This window comes from Ranitomeya imitator, chromosome 8, assembly GCF_032444005.1.
Source record: "Ranitomeya imitator isolate aRanImi1 chromosome 8, aRanImi1.pri, whole genome shotgun sequence".
In the NCBI taxonomy this organism is placed as follows: domain Eukaryota; kingdom Metazoa; phylum Chordata; class Amphibia; order Anura; family Dendrobatidae; genus Ranitomeya; species Ranitomeya imitator.
This window is the reverse complement of record NC_091289.1, coordinates 174,657,366-174,683,600: the sequence shown is the minus strand read 5'-3', so window position 1 is coordinate 174,683,600 and position 26,235 is coordinate 174,657,366. Positions and strand designations below refer to the sequence as shown.

The window sequence follows — 26,235 nt, the reverse complement described above, 5'->3', positions numbered from 1 at the left end:
TAATAGACAGATAGAGGTAGATAGATAATAGATAGATAGATAGATAGATAGATAGATAGATAGATAGATAGATAGATAAATAGATAGATAGATAATAGACGATAGAGAGAAAGACATATAATAGATAGATGATAGATAGATAGATGAGGGATAATAGATAGATAGATAGATAGATAATACATAGATAAATGATAGATACATAGATAGGTAGATAAGAAACAGACTAAAAATGGTACACTATGAAACAGAATTTGCATCATGAATATTTGATAAGTCTATTGATATTTTATTAACAATCCTCAGCAGAATTTCTCCTTTACAATCGCAGCATATCAGAATAAGAATAGATGGATACACAAAATGCATTTAGCTCAGAATGGAATCATCTGAGCGCTCCGTCCTCTGTGGATACATACAGGGGAATCAGTGAGCATTCTGCACCCGCTACTCCGTGTACAATTTGATATTTTGTCTTCAGCTGTTTTACATTCTAGCCCGCTGATTTAAGCTATCTCTAGGCTGCGGCCCGCGGTAGATACTGTGCAACTGCTATAAAACTAAAGCCATAACTTTTTCAGTGATCAGGAATCGGTGAGCCAAGCTGCAATTCCAAATCATCAAGTCCAAACCACTGGTCTGTAAAATACTGAATTCAAATGTTTCAGCAAAAACAACATAAAACAGTTCATCTCTGGGAAATAGTTTTGTGTACATATTTCTACTATGTAATACAGTATTTAGAAAAGTGACGGTAACGTGCGGTGTAGCTGTGAGTCCACCACAACTGATTGTGATCCGCCAGAAGGAAACACTGAAGGCTTCTTTATGTCACCAAAAACAGGAGCGGCTTGTACAGAGAGGCTCGTTTTCACTGATAGAGCAGGGTCCGGCACCCATATTTCACCCATATTTCTTCATAAGACTTGTGCCTAGGAGTTGCCTTTAAATTACCCCTTTAATGTATATGATCCATGTAGATGTAAAGAACACTGTCTATTTTCCTCCGGAAAAATTAGTTACTCCCATATCATTTGCTCATAACATGATATATTTTTTTTTCAGTTTTTCACAAAAATATAAAAACCTGAACAAAAAAGATCAACAAAACAAAAGCATAAAAAGTCTGTGTGATCTGCTATATAACAGGTTTGTGCGGTATGTATTTACAGCATAAGATTATGTCAAAACAGATCACACAGCGACGCATTTACATAAATATGCGGGGAGGAAAAATCGTTATTAGCGTCTCTCGGTTCGGCTATTTATATACAGGATTGACGTAGGCAAATAAAATGTGATTTACAGGAAGTTTTACGTGTATTGAGAGACCTGAAAAATAACGGGAATGCAGAATAATAATAGCAACATAACTACCAATGATACTACTATTAGTCATAGCAATAATAACCAGTATTATGGGCACATATGAGAATGTTTACAGAGGGCTGACACTGACTAGATTCAGGCACTCGTTAAAGGGATTCTGTCGCCAGGTGTTTGTTACCCCACCTGAGAGCAGCATGATGTAAGGGCAGAGTCCCTGATTCCAGCGATGTGTCAACTTACTGGACTGCTTGCTATAGTTTTGATAAAATCACTGTTTTATCTGCTGCAGATTTGCCAGTTATTTGGATGCTGAGCTCTGTATAACCCCGCCCACATCACTGATTGGCAGCTTTCTGTGCACAAGCTGCCAATTAGTGGTGGGGGGTGTGGTTGGACTACTTGGCGGCAGGATTACTAGTCTTCTAGTGATAATCTCCTGCTGATAAAACACTAATCAAAACTACAAGGAGCAGCCTAGTAAGTGACACATCGCTGGAATCAGGGTCTCTATGGTATACATCTCTCCGATTAGGAGGCAAAAACCTGGTAAATGATTCACTGTATGGATTATCCCACCAGTGTATATAGTAAAAGTGATAAATCAACGATAACTGGGACCTCATGATATGGTGAGGCAGCCACACCGGGATTTTCCAATCATATGATCTTGATGACCAATCCATGGTAGAAGAGGTCATCAGAATAATTTCTTCGTACCAATTTCTGTTTTTTTTTGTCTCCATTGTTTCCTCCTAGAGCAATGACTCTTTTATTTTTCTGTCCACTTAGACACATGAGAGCTTGCTTTTTGCAGGACGAGTTGTAGCTTTGAATGACACCATTTTACAATAGAGTGTACTGGGAAATTGGGAAAAAATTCCAATTGAAGTGGAATTGAAAAAAAAAAACGCAACTCTGACATTGCTTTTTTGGGAATTATTTTTTAAGATTTACATTTTGTGGTACAAATGACCTTGCAATATGATTCTCCTCATCGATACGATTACAGGGATATCTAACATGTCCAGTTTTGTTTTTTTATTAATTTTGTGTTGAAAAAAATACTAGAAGTTTTAAAAAATATATTTTTTGAGGGGTTTTGTCCATATTTTCTGAGACCTGTAGCATTTTCATTTTCCAGTTGATGGAGATGTGCAATGGCTTGTTTTTTGCAGAACGAGACAACGTTTTTACTAATATCATTTTGGAATGAATGTGACTTTTTAATCGCTTGTTACAGCGTTTTTTTGTGGAATAATGGCAACCAAAAAAACATAATTTTGGTGTTCTTGATTTTTCTTTACATTTACGGTGTTTACCGATTGGGTTGTTTTTTTATAACGACAGATCAGACTTTTCTGCACTGAGCCATACCACATTTTTATATCTTTATTTTTTTTTTTCATATTTTTTAAAACTTTTTTTTTACTCTTCACGATTTTTGTTTGACCACTTGGGGGACTTGAAGAGGCGATCACAGCATTGTTATTGTAATAGAGGAAAATCCTTTTTTTAAGCCTATTGAAAAGTGCTGTATTTCTGGTTAACCTCTTTTGACAAGGTGGGAATGGGTTTGGTAATGTTGAAAGTCCACGCACTGCAAACAGATGTAGCAGCCGCCAACATGAAGGTCATCACGCTATATAAATAGCATAACATGGCGAAACGTTCACTTTGTATGGATGGCCCAACGTGCTCAAATAAGGCACTATATGAGCATGCTCGGGTGCTAACCGAGTGTCTTTGGCGTGCTCAAAAAAATATGTTCGAGTCCCCGCTCCTGCATGTCTCCCAGCTGTTCGACAGCCGCAACACATGCACGAGCTACCTGTCTGCTAGTCAATCCCTGCAAGTGTTGAAGACTGAGCTAAACCTTTTTCAGGTGGGTTTTCCATGTAATGTATCTAGAAAATGTTTCACTTTCTTATATTCATTGTATCTGTAAACTAAAGTCACATTTAAAGGTGGGCATACCCTTTAATGTAGTGTTTGTTTTTTCTTCGCTATCAGTTTCTGAAGGTGACACCAAGCACATGATTATGGCTGGCATAGTCGAGACATCTTTTTTGCTTGCATCAATGTTATATTTAATTTAATGTTTTTTTTTTTTTATTATTATTTAATTGAATTTTGAGTGCAAAATTGTTCACCTTGTCAGAATGGGCAAAGCGCCCGTCATCAGTTTAGCCGTCCAAAAAAAAGATGTGTGAATGGCAAAGGTTAGCCGAGAGTCAGCATTTATTGTGTTTAATGCTGACATTACACTTGTAAAAGAACTATTATTCATCAATGACCATCGGCTTGGAGGGAGCAGCCAACACCGTGCAGAAATGAGGACAGAGACTGGAATAGTTGATAACCTTTCTTCCCAAATTTACTATTACCCAGAGACAGTAAATCCCAAATCTTCAGTGAATGTCTCAATAAAAAAAAGTCTACTGTAGGGAAACACTCCTCTTTTTGCACCAACGTTTCATTACATGGATCCAAGGAATGAAGTGAAGAGGTGGCACTCTGATTTCCGGTAAAAAAAAATAAATTCTTGTTTATTCAAAACATCGAGATTAAAATTGTGGGGGCGAGGGAGTCGGTTCTTTGGTGGACGACGGCCGTTTCGCGCGCTTCTTATGCTTCAATGGGTCCTGGTCTTTTTCGTTACATCCCCGCAGTTAAATGGCTGGTGCAATGAAAACAAGTTATCACCTATACACAGGATAGGTGCCATGTTGACTGTTGGGGTATTCGATGGCAAGGACCCCCACTGATCTGAAAATGGAGCAGTATGTACATGACCACCTCCGATCTCCTATGAGTCTCTGAGAGCTGCAATGCGATTTTTCTGGCAGCCCTAAAGAAAATGAATGGAGCGATGGTCAAGCAACCGACCTGCCGCATTATCTTGTAGCAGGGATAAAAGTTCCCCGAGCTTTCGATTACTGTGGGTCCCAGCTGTCGGACACCCACTGATCAGCATCTCGTGGATAGGTGCTAACTAGTGATGAGTGGGCGTGTCCGGACTAGCTGTTATCCGAGCATCCTCGGGTGCTAACCGAGTGTCTTCGGTGTTCTCAAACAATATGTTCGAGTCCCCGTGGCTGCATGTCTCGTGGCTGTTCGGCAGCTGAAACACATGCATGGATAGCTTGTTTGTTAGGTAATCCCTGCAGGTGTTACGGCTGTCGAACAGTGGCCAGACACACAGCCGCGGAGACTCAAACATATTTTTTGAGCACGCCAAAGACACCCGGTTAGCACCCGAGCATGCTCCGATAACACTTTATCCCAGCACGTTCGCTCATCACTAGTGATAACTTGTTTTAACCGGACAACTCCTTAACGTTAAAAAAAATTCTACTTAAAGAGAGTGTATCATTAGAAAATGATCTACGGAGAAGAAATCTGGGCTTGAAGTACCGGGACTGTAGTGTGCACAAGGAAAAAACGTTGGAGCTTTTACAGCTATCTGTACAATAAACTCCAGAGTTTTACGCAAGGAATAAAAAGTCAAAGGTGCGGTTGATAAAGCAGGTGATGGCGGCGCTTGATCACATTATTGCATTATATAAAAAAAGAGCGCTCACATTTGCTTATGAAATTGTAATACAAAACTAGATTATGGATTATGGAGAGCGGTAAAAATGACCCAACTGGCACCAGAGAGGCTTATTTACCATCATTTAAGGGATGTCCTCTGTGAATTAAAGTCCTAATACAGTCTAAATCTAAAAAAAAAATCACAACATTGATTCCATTAAAGACGTCTGTAAAAAAAGAATATTAGAAAGGGGCATCCAGGAATAGAAGAAAAGGGTCGGGTCTTTTTTTACCAAAACAGCACCACTCTTTACTCCAAATAAGATTATCTCTATTATGTACAAATTGCGGAGAAATATATTTGCAAAAGAAAAAATATTGGACTCTAAAGGCCACCATACACAATAGAGTAAGGGTGGGTGGACCTGCCATAATGGGCGGGACCAACAGCCCATTTTATGTGCATGGTAGCCTCACAAGAAGGATCGGGCACGATGAATGTCATTTCCTGATTTGTTTCTTTTCTCCGAAGATGAGCAGCAACGTTCTCTCCTCTCCTCATACAGAACACATGTATGATCAGCTAGTATCTGGACAAACAGTTAAAGGGAAAGTTAACGTAATCATTAAAGGGTACCAGTTATTAAGTATACAATGTAAAATATTGCTAGTGATGGGGCCAGTCGCTGAGAGGTCTCTGACAGGCAGGGTTAGCGGAGTACATGCTCTTCACATGAAGAGTACATCTCTTCTAAATTATTTTGCTCTTTTAATTCCAGGATTAGTAGTAGTCTTGGCACCCAGACCCAATTAAAACTTACGTTTTTTTTTTTTTTACAAATGACAGTTAAAGTGACTATAGTACTGAGATAGAGATCGGCTGTATTTTCTGACTCCTAAGTGTGCATGTGCACTCAATGGGTGGAGCAGACCCCTCTGGCAGTGGCTTATTTCATAGAGAACCATTATAATTCAACAAACTTGATCCTTCTCTCCCTTAAATTATTTATTGGGGAAAATTGTGAGACCCACCTATATTAGAACGTTAGCTGGTGCCATGAAAATCAGCTGGCTCAGTCATCATTAAAGAGATTTTTTCGAAAATGTGATCAAAATGGCCACCGTCACATATTACAAGCTGCAACCTGTTCTAGGCACACATGAGGACAAAATGCAGCCAGAAGAAATACCACTCAAGATATCTGTCTTTACTGTAAAAGTGAGGAGTGGTATCATGGAAAAGCATAACTGATCAGTATCCCAGTGTTAATCTCTCAGAGAGACTGATCAAAAATGGTTTACAAATGAGCAGGGAATAATACTGAAGTAGGAGAAAAAAAGTCCATTCTGCTCAGTCAGTCAAGAAGTTTTCTTTCCTTACCTAATTTATCCCAGCTCTGTGGTTGAGTAAGCAGAGCAGTTTTGCTTGTTCATGATGCTGCTTCTCAGCCTTACAGTCTATCTGCCTAGGAGAGGTTGCAGATTGAAATATGTGACGGTGGTCAATTTGTTCACAATCTCAAACAACCCTGTCAACGAAATTGTATGTGGGCCTGTACCGTTTAATGCAAGGTTGGAATTTCCTTTTATCTATTTGTTAAGAGGTATTCCAGTCTACATGAATGATCAACTAGGTGATAATTGTCCGAACCTATCACCAGAAAACTGCGACTAGAATGAGGTCTCCTGGCAGTGTTTTTTTGGGCAGAGACAGATACGGACTGGGGCTGAACTTCAGTCCTGGCATTTGAAATCACACAGGCCCATATTGTCCCCATCCCCATGAACCAGATGGGATATATTACTGATATTACCCTGGATGGAGGAAAGGAAGATTTTCTCCAAAACCAATATTTCTAATGATACCCGTGGCCTGCTGGGGTAAGTGACAGAGTCAACAACTTTGTGCTCCATCACAACTCTTAACAGTATGGGTATCTTGAGAACACCGATTCTGTTACCAACATAGCAGACAAGGCAGCCCATGACCAGACAGGCCTTTCTGGCATTTGCCAGAATTGCCAGATGGCCAGTCCGGCCCTGGGCAGAGAGGAACCATACTCAGCTCGGTCAACAACCAGAATACTCCTTTAATTAAAAATGGCAAATATCCTAGTAAAGTATGACATAAAGAATAGGCTCACAGATACAGTCACCCTGCCTTGGTTCAGTGAGATTTCCGAACTTTTGAAATGTTCATGTTTTCAGATCATTTACTGCAAATCACTTACTGATGATCACTTAGTTTTATCATAAAGACAAGAGGATCATTTTCTGTCTCTGAGAGATAGAAGTAATAATTATGACACATAGATTGGGAAAAACCATTGCTTCTGATTGATTTAAAATTAAGGCAAATGGGAATGAATAAGCCCAACCATTAGCAGTTAGGCTAATTTATTTCTCTTCAGATAATATAATAGGAGGAAGGAGAATGTGGTTTAACAATAAACAATTTAATTAACAAGAATAGGAAAAATTCATCATGTATTTGCTGACAGTAATGAGCCGGCAGTGATTTTCCTTAATGAAACAGGACTCACTTTGCATTGTATAGCTACCTAGTAAATAGCGAAGCTTATCGCAAAGTCACATTGAAGCGATATAATCAGAGAATTGTGAGCAAAATGGTAACACACGGGAGGAAATGTATCAGCAACGTATAATTTATATACCATTTACTAAAGCGGTAAAAAGTGGTGAAAAAACAGTGAATTAGTAAAAGCTCTAAATTATATATTTTACAGATGAAAAGAAGAACAAACTTAAAAGTAAAAAAATCATCTGCAATTCTGCGCTGCCTTTTGTTTTAGTATACCTGGTCTGAATCGCCTGTATATATAGAGGTAAAGGAAATATTTATTGCAGTCAGCAGCCTCCATGAATTAACTGTATACAGATGTAGCAAATTTTAACTTTAAAGACCATGCTCTCTGCTTTTTTTGAGTATGGCATCACGACATGTTAAGCTGTTTGTATTTAAAGGGTAAATATTTATCCTAAAAGGGGTTCTTCAAGAATGTAATAAACTGTAATTGAAACGGCAGCCTGTCCTAGTCATGTGTCAACGTGGTCTGAAGTCTGAAAAAACACAGCTCTCAAGATCTGTGTCTCAACTGACAGAGGACCTGTATTGGAATAGGCGGTCCTATTCTTATCTGCTGAAAATACATTTCCTAGTAGCACTTGCTTCTCCTCAGTGCTGCAGACCCCACCCCACTCTCATGTGTGATTCTGACTAGATCCATCTCTCTGATTAATCAAGTTAATCTAAGTGTATAATTCACCTTATGCTTCTGTGCACTGTCTGCTCATGGACAGTACCCTGCCTGACTGATTTTATCCTCTACCATCTACATCAGTATAGCAGCAGCGTGATTTTACTTAATTTAGCCAGCAGAACTTAACTCTCATACAAAATGGCAGTGCAAAACTGAATTTGCTGCCTGCCGCTGATATGTCAGTTTTCACAAACTGAAAAATCAGCTCTATAGACAGAATATAATTCTTTGCAATATGTACCAATAGAGTGGTATTTCTAGTTTCACATCATTGGTTTCTCAGCAGCAGGCACCAAAAACACCTTAACTAATCTGCAGCCCATCCTGCAGTACTCAACCCCTCTATACAGAGCCCTATCCTGCAGTACATTGCTCCCTTTAGCTCCCTCCTGCAGTATGTCTCTCCTCTCAGTCCCTTTATACAGAGCACCCTCCTGCAGTATGTCTCTCCTCTCAGTCCCCTATACACAGTCCCATCCTGCTGTATATTCTCAGCTCTTCTATGTACTCAGTACTCATATCTTATGTAATATAGCAAACTAATAATATATGAATAGAAAATACCCACCCTTAAAGGGCTATTCCCATATGAGACATTAATGGCATCCAAGAGATATGCCATAAGCGGTTGATATATGTGGCTCCCAGTAGACCTGCATCCACAGCATCTAATAAATGCATGGCATGACAGAACCCTGTTTTCGAGATGTCGCAGAATCTGTCAGACATTTATGGCATAACATATGGCTATACCACCAATATACACAACAGAACAACCCCTTTAACAGAGAGTGTCAGCTACTAACCCCAGACTAAGGTACTGCGTCTTATTCAGTATACAGAGCAATTTCATTAGTGGTTATTCTTTGCATTCAATAGTTTGGAGTTTTTCTTGTTTCTCAGAAAAATTCAGTTTTGTGAAAAAGACATTTTTTTTTTCCGGAATTCGCGGCAAAGCATTCTTCTCTGTGTAGTAAAAATAAATGCAATAAATGGATTTGCTTTTCTTTAAAGTATACCATCAAAAATGCATTTATATTTATATTCATCCTTATAGCTTTGGCCATGACCACAACTGTTTATTGACTATGATATAAAAAGAGAATAGCAAAGTGCTAAAAATATCAATAGTTCTATTACAAATCAAGGGAGGAAATACATAAGCAGAATGCAGAAAGAGCGACATAAAACCCAAGTCTCTTTTTTATAGTTCCCACTGTTTGAACCTTCAGTTCGACTCTACAAGGTGACGTCCTCTAAAGTTATACTGATACCAATGCTTCTTTGTATCTATTCTGCGTTTTGTCCATAGTAAAAGCATGGTAATCAAATCCAACTTCTCTCATAACAAGAAATACTTGGTTCAATGCTGTGCTATGAATCCATATCTATCATATAGTCCTGCCATTTTATAGTCAAGAAGGTGTAAAACACAGCTGATTGGCACTTAGCAATTTGTTGTAAGAGCCTTAAAGGATTTTTTACCTAGTCTAGACTACTTGGACAACCTGTTAGGGTTGGAGGATTGCGCTAAATAAAATAAATAATAAAGCGCAATCTCAACTCGGGGTCAACCGTGCAGAGATGGAAACACACAGAAATGAAACAGCTGCTCTGCAACTGAGCTGTGTCACTCGCACACAGAAACTAAAGAGCTGTTCTGCAACTGAGCTGGGCCACTCGCACACAAAAATGAAAGAGATGCTCTGCAACAGAGCTGTGTCACTCGCACACAGAAACTAAAGAGTTGTTCTGCAACTAAGCTGGGCCACTCGCACACAGAAATGAAAGAGATGTTCTGCAACAGAGCTGTGTCACTCGCACACAGAAACTAAAGAGTTGTTCTGCAACTAAGCTGGGCCACTCGCACACAGAAATGAAAGAGATGCTCTGCAACAGAGCTGTGTCACTCGCACACATAAATGAAAGAGATGCTCTGCAACAGAGCTGTGTCACTCGCACACAGAAACTAAAGAGTTGTTTTGCAACTAAGCTGGGCCACTCGCACACAGAAACTAAAGAGTTGTTCTGCAACAGAGCTGTGTCACTCGCACACAGAAACTAAAGAGTTGTGTTCTGCAACTAAGCTGGGCCACTCGCACACAGAAATGAAAGAGATGCTCTGCAACAGAGCTGTGTCACTCGCACACAGAAACTAAAGAGTTGTTCTGCAGCTAAGCTGGCCACTCGCACACAGAAATGAAAGAGATGCTCTGCAACAGAGCTGTGTCACTCGCACACAGAAATGAAAGAGATGCTCTGCAACAGAGCTGTGTCACTCGCACACAGAAACTAAAGAGTTGTTCTGCAACAGAGCTGTGTCACTCGCACACAGAAACTAAAGAGTTGTTCTGCAACTAAGCTGGGCCACTCGCACTCAGAAATGAAAGAGATGCTCTGCAACAGAGCTGTGTCACTCGCACACAGAAGCGAAAGAGATGCTCTGCAACAGAGCTGTGTCACTCGCACACAGAAACTAAAGAGTTGTTCTGCAACTGAGCTGTGTCACTCGCACACAGAAATGAAAGAGATGATCTGCAACTGAGCTGTGTCACTCGCACACTGAAACGGAACAGATGCTCTGAGCTTAATACCCTGACTAGGTCGTGAAGAAAAACAAGAAGTCCTGGAAGTGATGACCCGGTCCCCACAGAGCCCAGATCTCACATCATCCAGTTTGTCTGTGATTAGCTGAAGAGACAGAAGGATCTGCACATGCAACATCAACAGAAGATCTGTGGTCAGTTCTCCAAGATGTTTGGAACAAACTCCCTGCCGAGTTCCTTCAAAACCGGTGTGCAAGTACAAGAACCTAGAAGACTTGAGTATTGACGTGACTTACATTTCTCTTTTGTTCATTCAGTTTGCATTTTGTTAATAGATTAAAATAAGCTATTAAAACATCTATTTTTGAAAACTTCTTACTCTGCAGCAATTTCCACATCTGCCTAAAACCTTTTGCACACTTATATGGATCCCGATAAGAAGCTAATCACAAGGTGTCTCAAGGTTAAGATCCCCAGTGATCAACCTTCATTTATTGAGGAACATGATTCTAAGTATCTGATATTCCTGCAGCGCCACCTCAGGGAAAACGAAGCATTACACTTTTCTTATTGAAATCAATTATCTGATTTAATGCCCAAATATGAAGAGTCCTCCAGAGTGTGAGATTCTATTTGAGGCCATTGAACATATTAATGAGAGCCCTTGAAGGAGGACCCCTTTCTCTATGCGGTCTGCATTCCCCTTTTGATACTGGCTTCCCAAAACCAGACAAACAGATTTTTTTAAAGTACACTGAAGACTAGCTGTTAGGTTATTAGTCTGTTAGTTCTGTGATCAAGCATGTTTTTGCTTTAAAAAAAAAAAGCCATATAATGGAGAAGAAAAAACCCTGGAGATCACAGGTGAATTGCTTTTTCCAGAGGCGAAGAAGTTAAATCAAGCCTCTGACGACTAAGACAGTTACTGTGTGTTCCACTAAACTCTAAATGAGGTCTAAGCATAGATTAAATCCGAGCAGGTCTCGTCTTGACGGAAATTGCAAGAGATGAAAAAAAAAGATTATAAGAGGCGATATAATAAAAACAGACCTCACAAGTCAGGCTAAATAGTGAAACCATTCCTTTCATGTAGACTATAGCGGAAGCAAATATCCTGCGTTCTACAGATACATGATATCTCCAACCACATCTCCATCCCCCCTTCTCATACATTCTCATCCATTCCCAGACTGTATCATTTGATTGGAGAAAACTAAAGAACTGCAGGGAAGAACATTGATAAGAATGAAGTGACTAGAATTGCAGAAGTATTTTTTATAACTACATGTTCCAGCCATAGCATTAAAACCACCTACCTTGCTTTGCATAGGGCCCCGGGTGCCATCAAAATAGCTCAGGCCCAATAAGGAACTGACTTTCCAGGTCATTTGAAGGTATCCAGCATAAAGATTTTTAAGAATTTGTGGCAAGTTACCTATCTTTTGAGACAGGACCATATTGGTTAGCCTTTGCTTCCAAAGCATATCAATAAACGTTGGGCGCCCATGACTCTGTCACCAATATACAACGATGAGCTTCATTGATTTACATCCAATTGATGGAGGTCCCACTTCACAACTTACAGGACTTTATAGAGTACTTATCACCAGTCTTGAGCTGACCTGATTCTGAATCCTCACAGCATGCGCACCGCAAGCTGTCAATATTCAGTTTCGGCAGCAACAGAGTGCAGTCAAGTGACCATCGGTATACGATTTGCATACTACCGGCCACATTCCAACTAGACGTGCACGGCCTCGCTCAATACAAGCAAAACGCTTGCAGCAGAGTGACTGTCCGCCCTCGCCACCATCAGAGTAGAATCCTGACAGTGTGCGGTGCGCACATTGTAAGGATCCCTAAGTCTGCAGTCACATAGTATTACATTCTTTGTGGGAGTCCCACCAATCCCAAAACAGGATCCCTGTGTATTAAATTTGCAACTGAGAGATGGTTGCTTATGCTTGGCCATCCGTTATGGTAAAATGGATTTAAATGAAAAAGATGAACATGCTTATTCTTCTTTTCCTAGCCTGAAACGGAGATTAATCATGACTGTGTTAGTACATGAGGAGAGTGATCATGTCTGTGTCAATATATAAGAATGTTGATAGTATATGAAGAGTGTGATCATGACTGTGTCAGTGTATGAGGAGAGTCATCATGTCTGTGTCAGTACATGGGGAGAGTCATTATGTGTGTGTCGGTGTATGATGAGAGTGATCATGTCTGTGTCAGTACATGGGGAGAGTTATGTCTGTGTCGGCACATGGGACAATTCATAGAATAAGAAGCCTTTGAATGAAATAAAAAGCTGCATGTGAGGCACCATAAATGTATCTGGTTATCCATCATTCCTGTAGAATAAGCCTTGCTTGAACTGTAAACCATGTGACTCCTCAAATCTTCTATTTTTTTTCTATAACCTTTAAAGGGAACCTGTCACCCCCAAAATGGAAGGTGAGCTAAGCCCACCGGCATCAGGGGCTTATCTACAGCATTCTGTAATGCTTTAGATAAGCCCCTGATGTATCCTGAAAGATGAGAAAAAGAGGTTAGATTATACTCACCCAGGGGCGGTCCCGCTGCGCTCCGGTCCGATGGGTGTCGCGGTCGGGTCCGAGGCCTCCCATTTTCATAGGATGACGTCCTCTTCTTGTCTTCACGCCGCAACTCCGGCGCAGGCGTACTTTATCTGTCCTGTTGAGGGCAGAGCAAAGTACTGCATTGCGCAGGCGCTGGGCCTCTCTGACCTTTTCCGGCGCTTGCGCACTGCAGTACTTTGCTCTGCCCTCAACAGGGTAGACAAAGTATGCCTGCCCCGGAGCCGCAGCGTGAAGACAAGAAGAGTACGTCATTGTAAGAAGATGGGCGACCCCGGACCGGACCACGACACCCATCGGATCGGACCACCTGCCCAGGTGAGTATAATCAAACCTCTTTTTCTCATCTTTCAGGTTACATCGGGGGCTTAGATACAGCATTCCAGAATGCTGTAGATAAGCCCCTGATGCTGGTGGGCTTAGCTCACCTTCCATTTTGGGGGTGACAGGTTCCCTTTAAATGGGTTTTCTTATCAAATACATTTGTCACCTATGTACAGAATAAGTAATTAATTAATAAATGACCACTCATTGAGGGTACAACTATTGGAACCCCATGATCCTAAGAATTAGGATCCCTCGTAGAAAGGTATGCAATGTTGGTCGGGTGTTCGCACTTGTGCTCCATTCACACAGGGAAAATAAGGACCCCCACTTTTAGGATCTGTGGGAATTCCAGCTGTTGCACAGAGACGACGTATAATACCAATATGGGTAGATAAATCTTCCTTAATTGGGTTGTCTCATCTTTTTAAATGAATACCATTTTAAAGTGTCTGCAAAAACAAGCAACTTTACAACTTCTCCATTCTCAAGAATGGAGACATTTTTAATCTTATTATTCACCTAGTTTACCAGACACTTCTGCAGTCTATTGGTGGTGGCCAGTCTCCTAGACAAGGAGAGCCGCACTTGCAAGCTCCTCGCTACAGAACTTGCAGGCGCAGCTCTTTGTCCGGACATTTTTAGCACCCGCTTCCTATGTTGCAGAGACAACAGCATCAAGGCGAGATCATAGTGATGACATATTCCGCAGCGCTTTACAGGCATCTTCATCAATGCCCCCACTGGGGCTCATAATCTAAATTCCCTATGAGTATGTTTTTGCAATCCGGAGAGTAAAACCCAAAGAGAACATACGAAGTCCTTGCAGATGTTGCCCTTGGTGGGATTTAAACCCAACACCCAAGAGCTGCAAGGCTGCAGTGCTAACCACTAGGCCACTGCGTCATCCTGCTACAGGGCTGAACTGTCAATCATCAAGAAGCCTGGGGGCAGGGAAGCAGGAAGTCAGGAGCCTGTATAGCAGTGTGCTCCTAGGACACACCCTTTAAATAAGGACTAAATTCTAAAATCTGGTACCTCTGAGATCTATGCTGTTCACTGTAAAGTTGCTCAAAAAGTTTAGATTTTTGCAAACTCCCAAGATTCTCCGTCCTCTGGCATGTGCTATCAGCTAGTGACAGCATTCACAATCAAAGGTCACCAGCTCATAATAACTCTTTCACAGTTCTCTGTTAATAACGCTTCCTAGTGAATTCGATTAGTGCATTGTAACATGATCAGATAGAAAAAGCAAGGAGTCATGTTAAGCTCTTTGTCACCCCACAAAGGTACGGTTTAAAGGTTGCCAGGCAACAGGACAATAGCCGGAGATGAACATACATTCAAAGACGGAATGTGAAAAGAAAATTAGAGTAAAAAACGTAGACGGCTTTACAACGTTGGATAGACGGTGGGAGTTATATCTATGCTCTGTACTGATTGCAGCATATAGGAAGGAAGAGCGGAGAAAAGCTTAGAGGGATTTCATGACGACAGCTGTGAACGGCAAACGCATTTTTCTTAATGTTGCAAGTAAAAAGAGAATGGAAATGCATATATACAGATATAAATATATGATATGTTCTTAGCATCACCATGCTTCATTAATGAGGACAACTCCTGTCCATATGACCTTTTGGAATATATGGACGTAATTGAGAAGTACTATAAGTAGAGGAGACAGTAATTAAGGCTCCGTTCACATCTCTGTTATAAATTATGTCATTCATGTCTGCATGCAGCGTTATTATTTCTGTCATAATGTTATGAAACTCGATGGAGCCCATTATAAGTAACGCCCCCTGATGAAGCAAGGGTGAAACGTACATTGGTGCACCACGTCCACATATCACACCAGTCTGTTGGATATGTAAATTATCTTTCTGTTATGTCCGTGCGTATACAGTGCCTTGTAAAAGTATTCGGCTCGCTGGAACTTTTTAACTTTTTCCCACATATCATGCTTCAAACATAAAGACACCAAATGTTAATTTTTGGTGAGGAATCAACAACAAGTGGAACACAATTGTGAAGTTGAGCAAAATTTATTGGTTATTTTAAATTTTTGTGGAAAATTAAAAACTGAAAAGTGGGGCGTGCAATATTATTCGGCCTTTTTACTTTCAGTGCAGCAAACTCACTCCAGAAGTTCATTGTGGATCTCTGAATGATCCAATGTTGTCCTAAATGCCTAATGATGATAAATATAATCCACCTGTGTGTAATCAAGTCTCCGTATAAATGCACCTGCTCTGTGATAGTCTCAGGGTTCTGTTTGTAGCACAGAGAGCATCATGAAGACCAAGGAACACAACAGGCAGCTCCGTGATACTGTTGTGGAGAAGTTTAAAGCCGGATTTGGATACAAAATGATTTCCAAAACTTTAAACATCCCAAGGAGCACTGTACAAGCGATCATATTGAAATGGAAGGAGTAGCACACCACTGCAAATCTACCAAGACCCGGCCGTCCCTCTAAACTTTCATCTCAAACAAGGAGAAGACTGATCAGAGATGCAGCCAAGAGGCCCATGATCACTCTGGATGAACTGCAGAGATCTACAGCTGAGGTGGGACAATCTGTCCATAGGACAACAATCAGTCGAACACTGCACAAATCTTGCCTTTATGAAAGAGTGGCAAGAAGAAAGCCATTTCTCAAAGATATCCATAAAAAGTGTCATTTAAAGTTTGCAACAAGCCACCTGGGAGACACCAAACATGTGTAAGAAGGTGCTCTGGTCTGAAGAAACCAAAATCGAACTTTTTGGCAACAATGCCAAATGATATGTTTGGCGTAAAGGCAACACAGCTCATCACCCTGAACACACCATCCCCACTGTCAAACATGGTGGTGGCAGCATCATGGTTTGGGCCTGCTTTTCTTCAGCAGGAACAGGGAAGATGGTTAAAATTGATGGAAAGATGGATGGAGCCAAATACAAGACCATTCTTGAAGAAAACCTGTTGGAGTCTGCAAAAGACCTGGGACTGGGACGGAGATTTGTCTACCAACAAGACAATGATCCCAAAATAAAGCAAAATCTACAATGGAATGGTTCACAAATAAATGTATCCAGGTGTTAGAATGGCCAAGTCAAAGTCCAGACCTCAATCCAATCGAGAATCTGTGGAAAGAGCTGAAAACTGCTGTTCACAAACGATTCATTTGTCAATGTGAGAAGGAGTCATTCGCTGATAGACACGTGTAGCTCCATTTTCATGGATTTGTTTACCAGTGTTTCTATCACCTCTGAATCAATATTTTTCTCTGATTGATTCTGTTTATCACTCTGCCCTTCGTGGCATTTCCTAGAATGTTCCTAGAATGGTCGTACGTAGAGTGCATGGTATAATGTGACACCTACAAAATGAACTGCAGATTGGGCAGAGCAATAAGTGTCGTTACTGGGAGCCATCAGCAGTAGGGGGTCATGGTATTCATTTAGAAATAAAGGGAAAGAACAAGAAACAGGTCAAAGAAAATCTGAAATAACTATAGTACAATAGAATAGGCTTATCATAGCATCTCATATTAAAAGTTTTAACTTTGGGCAAAATGGCAGACTCCTATTGCTCTAACATTTAACCTTGGACATCTAACTTGGTCATCTTTACATTTTTAAGCTATGAAGATTACCAAGTGGTATTCTGGGAATTTTTTTTTTTTTTTGGGAGGGGGGGTGGGATTTGTAATGTAATAGCCATGTACTTCACTGGAATGTGAGAGAAAAAAAATCTGGCCCCTTAAAATCTGCCTTTATTCGTGAAGTTTAAAACATGGCAGCAGGTTGAAATGAAGGATGATGGCCACTTCGCGCTCCTCTGCGCTTTAATGTGTCCTGAATCCCAGAGGAGCGCGAAACGGCAATTGTACTTCACTGAGTTACATTCTCAGCCTGCTGCCATGTTTTAAACTTCATGAATAGCACATAATAGCCACGCACAGTATAGGTAATATCTAATTAATAAACCTTCCTCTTCTATTTTAGTGCTCATCCCCTCATGCTCAGTGCAGTCAAGTGATCACTACACACAACGACGTTCCTACTTTCTATAATATCCCATTGACAGAGCAGTTCCTACTTTTCCACTCTGCCCAGACTTCAAAGCTGATGTCATTGTGACTGACAGCCATATTCAGGGAGAGGTTGCCGGGCCTAGCATAGGCGAACTGGCACTTGCAGGACATAGGCAGTATGGTTCTAGCTATGGCTGCATAGCCAGTGGAAAGCATCATGTGTTTGGTTAGGAAAAAGCAAAGGAAACTGACTACACAGGAAAAGGGGTATGTAAACTACAAAAAAAAAACAATGCACAAGCCAAAATCTAGACAAAATGAAGGTAAAATAATAATAAAACTTGCAAAAACACAGAGTCTAAAAATATTAAATGTGAGAAACCTCTTATCAAATTGCTAGAATTGATATTTTTCAGCTGATATCTTGCGTAAGTGCACATGCCTATGCTATTACGTAGCACGTGTACAGAAAAGGCTAGAAAGAAGGCTGTTATGCGCATGCCTACACTGTAGCAATGTGCGCATGTGCGGGGTTTCAGCAGAGACGTCACTGGCCAAGTGAAGCCAGTCAAGTCAATCAAAGAAGTGGGGGGAAGGCCAAGAAGGACAACTTTATTGATTAACAACATCAATTATGGTCCAAAAACATATCGTTTTTACAAAGCTGTAAAAAAAAAAAATTCTCTACACCATGGACCATGGATTTGGCAACAAAAAGTGAAATTATTCTTAGAGAAAGCTGCCCTAAGGGTAAATGTCCTTACATTAGAATATAATTTTGCTATAACAGACTCCCTTAAAAAACGAAATATTCTGAACAGAGAAATTCTCTTGTTTTAGTGATTCTTATACAGGTCATTTATATTTTCTTACGTAATATTCCGGTAATATCATTTTTCACCTTTAATATCATAACAGTTTTTGACAACACAAAGCTGAACGTGGAAGGTTTGACAGTTCTGATGCCGGCTACGACCTTGTCATAGCTCTATGATAGCTGTCAACCTGAAGACTCCAAAGACAGAGGGCAAAAAGACTAAAAACTCTGTTTACGTAAAGACTCTAAAAATACAGAATAAACAGCGAACATGATCAGGAACAGTCAACTCATACAATAGTTTCTGGCTGTTTCCTTCCTAAAGGTTTACAACATAATCTACATATAATTATTCTTTCTTTCAGTGCAATAACATTAAAAGGGAGTCAGTCATTAGATTCATGGAATTTGACTAAAGACATGAGCTGGAGTATAAGTTGGCATACGTGCAATGTGTAGGAGCATGTTCACACTGTGGCCATTTCACAGACAAAACCCAATAAAAACAAACTATATGAGTATATACCCTGTAGTAAGTAAATAAGTAAATAGTATTAGTACACCTAAATAACATAGCGTACTTAGTTAACACTATTTTGATCAAAAAAATGTAAAAGCTATCCCACCGCGACAAATTGTACCCAATCGGTACAACCCTATCTCTAGTATTAAAACCTTACCTTGTGTCTTAGTATGTCCTATGGTTTTACTGTAGTTTCTTCTACTTTGCACAAACAGGGGTATTGGCCCCCAAACAGGGGTATTGGTCCCCTTTTTAAGATAGGCAGTTTATCTTTATAGCTTCTTATTCTCATTTTATTTTGTTTTTTCCATTTCTTGGGTAATAAGAGTTTGGTAGTGAGATTGCTGTAGCATTTCAGAGAAAACATAGTTTAGAGAGTCGGTCGAAGACTATAAGGAGAGACCTGACTAGTCCAATCATGTCCCCGATCATGTCCCCGGCTAGCTTCTCTCCAGCCCACTGTAGGTGTTTTCTTATGTACACACATGGGAGAGAACTGACAATCAAATGGAGAATGGTGGGGAGAAATCTGCCGGGGACATCATTGGAGTAGTCGGGTCTCTCCTTATAGTCCCTGGTTGGCTCTTCAAGCTATGTTTTCTCTGAAACGCAGTAGAGTTTCAGAATAAAAAGTACTTGGCTGCAATCATGCAACCGGGTTCTGATTCATGCTGCCCGTGCATTAGCAAAAAGATTTTAGCACCAAATTCAATACTCTTACAGTGTATGCTGCATGTAAAGCATAAAGCACATATTTTGGATGTCTAACAAGTTCAGAAGTGACCCATCCCTGACGTGGTCCTTTTCATTTCTGTTCATAATAAAACTGTAAATCTACAGAGACATCCTTCATGTCAAATGAATTCATCAAGTCTTAAACTTTCCCAAAAATAAAACTCTTTGGCAATGCAGCAACACCAGAAAGCTGATGTAAAAACACTTGTAAGTTGCAGAAAAAGAATTACTTCAACGGTTTCCTGCAAATAAAAATCTCATGTGACCTTGTGACCACCACAAAAAAAATCCAAAATCAAATATTTTGAGATGGTGACAAGATGTTAGGGCTAGCGGAACGCACCGAGTAATGAGAGATAGATACGAGGTGCGTTCGCAGCCCGGGGTCCACCGTGCAGAGATACCTGCTGCTAAGTAATGGCAGATGGACACTGAGCTCACACGAGGGGTTAACCTCACCCCGTGTGAAATGTAAGCAACCTCTGTTGCTTCACAGAGTCACGCTGTACACAGAAAACTATTACCCTAACTAGGGTTGTGCTTGCTCTGGAACTCTTCTGTGCTAACCACACACATGAAGGAACCCGATGCTAAGCCAAGGCTAATTGCCCCCACTGATGCTAGCTGCCTGCCTGAGTGTACAGCCCCAGAGCTAAACAGACTCTCCACATATGACTGAGTGGTAGAGCATCCACTGGCAACAGCCAAACATAATTGATACTAGTGCATGGCCGTGCGGCCATGCAAACCTTTTATAATTGTAGCTTCTTCAGGACTTTACTAGTGGACCAATAGGAGCTGCAACAGGACCTGAGCATGTGACCCCCGACCTCCAATGAGAGGTCTTCCCTTGACTTTTGATGAGTCTATGAACCATTCATCTGCCCAATGTTGATGTCTAAGGGCCTCCATAACAGAACAAACATTATTACAAAAAACTATGCATTTTTCTTCAGATAAATAATTTTTTTTTAAATCACTCTCGACTACAATACCTGCATATTCTCACGTCTTCGTGGAGTAGATTCCGTCCTTTGAACCTGGACCTGAAGCTCTGATTGTTGTTTAGACAAGTCTAAATCACGGACAAGGCCGTTCAGATCTTCTTGAGATAAGAAGTGAAGTTCTGATGAACTTGCTTTGAAAGTAGGATAATTTCTGACATTCACTTCAGTACGAGTAAGGTCAGAGTCAGAGTTGTCACTTAAGGACACAAAATCTGGACACTTGAGTACCGGAAGTTCTTCACTATATAACAGACAGGCCACACTGCAGATGGCAAATTTGGGTAATTAACTGTAAATGTTCTTTTAGATGTGATTTCTTTAATGTTCTTTAAGCAGAAATAGAAATCTGTTAAGTGGTCCTTCATTTCCCTCAAAACCATCTGAATGGCAAATAACATATGACTAGTGATGAGTAGGGTTGAGCATTCCGATACTGCAAATATCGGGTATCGGCCGATATTTGCTGTATCGGAATTCCGATACCGAGTTCCGATATTTTTGCGATATCGGAAATCGGAATCGGAAGTGTTCCCAGTCATCTTCGGTGTGTGCGGTGCGTATGGTTCCCAGGGTCTGAAGGAGAGCAAACTCTCCTTCAGACCCTGGGATCCATATTCATGTGAAAAATAAAGAATAAAAATAAACTAGATTGGTATTTCCTGAAGGAACTACAGATAGTGCTTTGGAATGGTGCCCGGGCTGCCCCTGCAAGACTTTCACACTTGGGTGCCCCTCAGGCGCAGGTTTGGTGGTCGGGGCCCCTCGGCCTCCGATTTGGTGGTCGGGGCCCCTCGGCCTCCGATTTGGTGATCGGGGCCCCTCGGCGGGGCCCCGCGGCCTCCGATTTGGAGGTCGGGGCCCCTCGGCCTCCGATTTGGAGGTCGGGGCCCCTCAGCCTCCGATTTGGAGGTCGGGGCCCCTCGGCCTCCGATTTGGAGGTCGGGGCCCCTCAGGCTCTAATTTGGTGGTCGGGGCCCCTCAGGCTCTGATTTGGAGGTCGGGGCCCCTCGGCCTCCGATTTGGAGGTCGTGGCCCCTCGGCCTCCGGTTTGGAGGTTGTGGCCCCTCGGCCTCCGATTTGGAGGTCGGGGCCCCTCGGCCTCCGATTTGGTGGTCGGGGCCCCTCGGCCTCCGATTTGGTGGTCGGGGCCCCTCGGCCTCCGATTTGGTGGTCGGGGTCCCTCGGCCTCCGATTTGGAGGTCGGGGCCCCTCGGCCTCCGATTTGGTGAGCGGGGCCCCTCAGGGTCCGATTTTGTGGGCTGGGCACCTCAGGGTCAGATTTGGTGTGCGGGTCACTTTAAGAGCTGATATTATCTGGCAAAACTGTGTCCTGGTGGGGTCATGTAGAGTTCGTAGGCGTTGGCATAGTAACTGGATCTGACTGCACATACCAATGAGCTAATCAGCCAGGTGGCAGTTGGCAGTTATTTTGAAATTGCCTCAGAAATCAGCCCATTATAAGCTTATGGCACAATTTCCCTATTGAAATACATTGAGCCAAAATTTCAAAAGCAAATTGCGCCAAAACTACAAATCCGATCGACACGAAAAATACTTAGCACACCTCTCAGGAACGCTGGCTTCGAAATGACACCTCACTGGAGTCTGTGCGTGCAGCGGTTCGGGCCGCATTAATTGCAGAAAAAAGCCTAATAATAATAATAAGAAGTTATCTACGGTGGAATAACAATATAGTGCTTTTTACAAAGCACTATAAAAATATGGATATACTCACCCCTCCGACGAACCCTGGCTCTCAGCGGTGCAACCGGCAGCCTTCGTTCCTAAGAATGCAGTGAGTGAAGGACCTTCGATGATGTTGCGGTCACATGAGCGATCAGGTGACCGGTCACCTGACCGCGACATCATCAAAGGTCCTTCATTCACTGCATTCTTAGGAATGGAGGCAGACGCTTGCTGTCTGAGCATGCTTATGTACTAACCGAGTGACTTTGGTGTGCTCGAAAAATTTGTTCGAGTCCCTGCGGCTGCATGTCTCGCGGCCGTTCGATGGCCACAACACATGCAGAGTTGTCTTTTTGTTAGGCAGTCCCTGCATGTGTTGCTGCTGTCGAACAGTGAGGAGACATGCAGCCGCGGGGACTCGAACACATTTTCCGTCGCTCGCTGAAGACACTCGGTTAGCACCCGAGCATGCTCGGATAACTCCTTTTCCGAGCATGTTTGCTCATCACTATATTTGATTTGAACCATTTTTACAACCAGTAACACAAGATAGATAGCATATACATGGTGCCAGTACTTTTCAAGATCAACACCTTTGCACCATAAAGCTCATAAGTTACAACACTTTTTTTACAAGTGGCCTAAAATTTCGTCTTTGACTCTTGAACGTCAGTTCACCGCACACATAACAGAAATTGTCTGGATGATACAAACACTTTTTGGAATTATTGAAAAAAATATAACAACAACTAACAAACTAAGAACTAACAAAATATGAGAAACAAGCAAAACAGTTTAGATCAACAAAAGAACAAACCGTAACAGACTCTCTGCCATTTCACTACTGGCTCACTACTTACAAAAGATGCAATATCTAAGCATGTCTGAACATGAATGCACCTGCATAATCTTTTGTTTTGTCTTTAAACATAACAGAAGACCCTATTCTTCTGATCCCATACTGATTAGAACTCTAAATAATTTAGCTAAATTATCCGATGGCAAAGCATAAAAAAATGTAAAAAGCGCTAAAATTAAAAATAAAAAATAAGTAAAAAGCCTGTGCCTGATGAAAAAATTCTAACAAAATATTTGATTTCAGGAGGGAAAGTCCTACTACAATCACCATTAAATGTTATTATGAAAAAAAATCATGTTGACCAGTTTAATAAGGGCCAGATCCCGATTTTCGTGGACCCTGGGAGAAAGAGTCTCAGTGGGCCCCTTTATCACATAACATGATTTATGATGCACAGATACAGCAGAAAATATAGGTAGTGTACAATGCCAGCGATTTCACTTCTTACATTACATGATATCTATTGGAAATTCTACAATAGCTCAGAAACCAGACAGTATAGTCCTCCATGCAGTATTATGGGCACCATATATTGCTCCATACAATATATAATAGGCCCCATATATCACTCCATACAGAATAATGAACCCCATATATTGCAGAGTACAGTATAATGAGCCCCGTATATTGCTCCATACAGTAAAATGAGCCCCATATATTGCTCTATACAGTATAATGAGCCCCCTATATTGCTCCATACAGAATGAGCCCCATACAATGCTCCATACAGTATATTAAGCCACATATATTGCTCGAGTCAGTATAATGGACCTCAGATATTGCTCCATACAGAGTAATGCACCACATATAATGCTCCACACAGTAGAATGAACCCCATATATCGCTCCACACAGAATAATGAGCCCCATATAATTCTCCATACATAATGGACACCATATAATGCTCCAAACAGTATATGATGGGCCCCATACAATGCTTAATGCATAATGGGCTTTATATAATGCTCCATACAGTATATGATGGACCCCATATATAATGGGCCCCATATAATTCTCCATACAGAATGGGCTCCATATCATATATGATGGGTCCCATATATTGCTCCATATATAATGGGCCCAATATAATGCTCCAGTATATGCTGGGCCCCATATAATGCTCCATTATACAATGGGCCCCATATAATGTTCCAGTATATAATAAGCCCCATATAATGCTCCAGCATATGCTGGGTTCCATATAATGCTCCAGTGTATGATGTGACCCACATAATGTTCCAGTACATAATGGGCCCCATGTAATTCTCCAGTATATGCTGGCCTCCATATAATTCACTACTATATGCTGGGCCCCTTATAATGCTCCAGTATATAATGGGCCCCATATAATGCTCCAGTATATAATGGACCCCATATAATGCTCCAGAATATGCTGGGCTGCATATAATGCTAAAGTATATGATGGGTCCCATGTAGTGCTCCAGTAAATAATGGGACCCACATAGTGCTCCAGTAAATAATGGGCCCCATGTAATGCTCCATACAGAATGGGCCTCAAATATTGCTCCAAATATTTTTAAAAAATGAAATACTTCCCTCTCCACGCTGGCAGCTGCTCTGCTCCGGACTCCTTAGCGTCTCCATCTTCCGGCTCTCTGCACTGTGACTGATCAGGCAGAGAGCGCGCACTGTATGATGTAATCGCGCCCTCTGACCTGAAACGTCACAGTCAGGAGATGCAGAAGACGCTGCAGCAGTGATACGGGGAGAGATAAGTATTGCAAATAACGGGACCCTGAGCAAGCGGGAGGTGCCGCATAGCATGCCCGTATGTTGTGAATTCTGCTCTTGGGTTCCCTCCAGTGGTTGTAGGTGGGAATGCAGTTGTCTCTGAGTCGCAGTCCTGGCCAGGTGTATCTGCTGATTACAATTCTGACTGGGATATTTAGGTGTGCAGGATTCATTAGCCCTTGCCAGTTGTCAATGTTCCTTGTGAAGTGTTGGTTCACTTTCTGGCTTCTCCTGCTTGCTGCCAAATTCAGCAAAGATAAGTATTTGGTTTTTTGTGTCTGTGGCACACTGCTGTGTGCTTGTTTTTGTTTGTATTCCTGCTCTGATTGTAGGATTCGCTGGAGTTGCAGATATACGCTCCTACATCTTTAGTTAGATGTAGGAAGTTTTTGTATATTCTGCTGTGGATATTTTTGAAGGGTTTTTAATACTGACCGCACAGAACTCTGTCCTATCCTGTCCTATTTAGCTAGAGTGGCCTCCTGTGCTAAATCCTGTTTTTCTGCCTGTGTATGTTTTTTCCTCTCCGACCCACTGCCAATATTTGTGGGGGGCTGTCTATCCTTTGGGGATCTGCTCTGAGTCAAGATAGTATTCCTATTTCCATCTTTAGGGGTATTTAGTCCTCCGGCTGTGACGAGGTGTCTAGGATTGTTAGGTACACTCCACGGCTACTTCTAGTTGCGGTGTTAAGATCAGGATTGCGGTCAGTATAGTGACCACCTTCTCCAGTGAAAGTTCTCATGCTGCTCCAAGGTCACCGGATCATAACACCCATATCCCCGGTGCTGAGTGGTACTCCCCGCCTGCTCAGTGCCTCGGGGTGCTGACACTGCCCTGAGTCTAATCTTAACTTAAAAAAAAAAAAGTAACCTACACATTGTGTCCATTGAAGGTCACTTACAGCTATCTTTTTTATAGCGTAATAACTTTCAAAATAGATCAATTTTTAGGGCAAGGACTGCCACTAAGCAAGATGTCAACCAAACAAGAAAAAATTGCAAGCAAAGCTCTGTGTTTGTTATATATATCAAATATTGATCCCAGCTATCCATTCCAGTTAAATAGCAAAAAAGTGCAGGAGTATCTGAACGACATAAAAAATGTGAACATAAGCAAAGTTTTCAGATATTTCAGCAAATATCGACAGGACGACTTTCTGTAAACAAGTTCATTATGATATAAGACAAGAAGCATGAACCAATCTATTGTGAAACAAAGC

The 26,235-nt window shown here is 41.4% G+C and overlaps 1 protein-coding gene across 2 annotated transcripts in view; it reads right to left on the bottom strand.

Moving 5' to 3' along the window:
• The window catches only part of AGBL4 (AGBL carboxypeptidase 4), a 1,562,854-nt gene that overhangs the window by 1,375,436 nt on the left and 161,183 nt on the right, over positions 1–26,235 (bottom strand). The gene's annotated exons all lie outside the window — the stretch shown is intronic.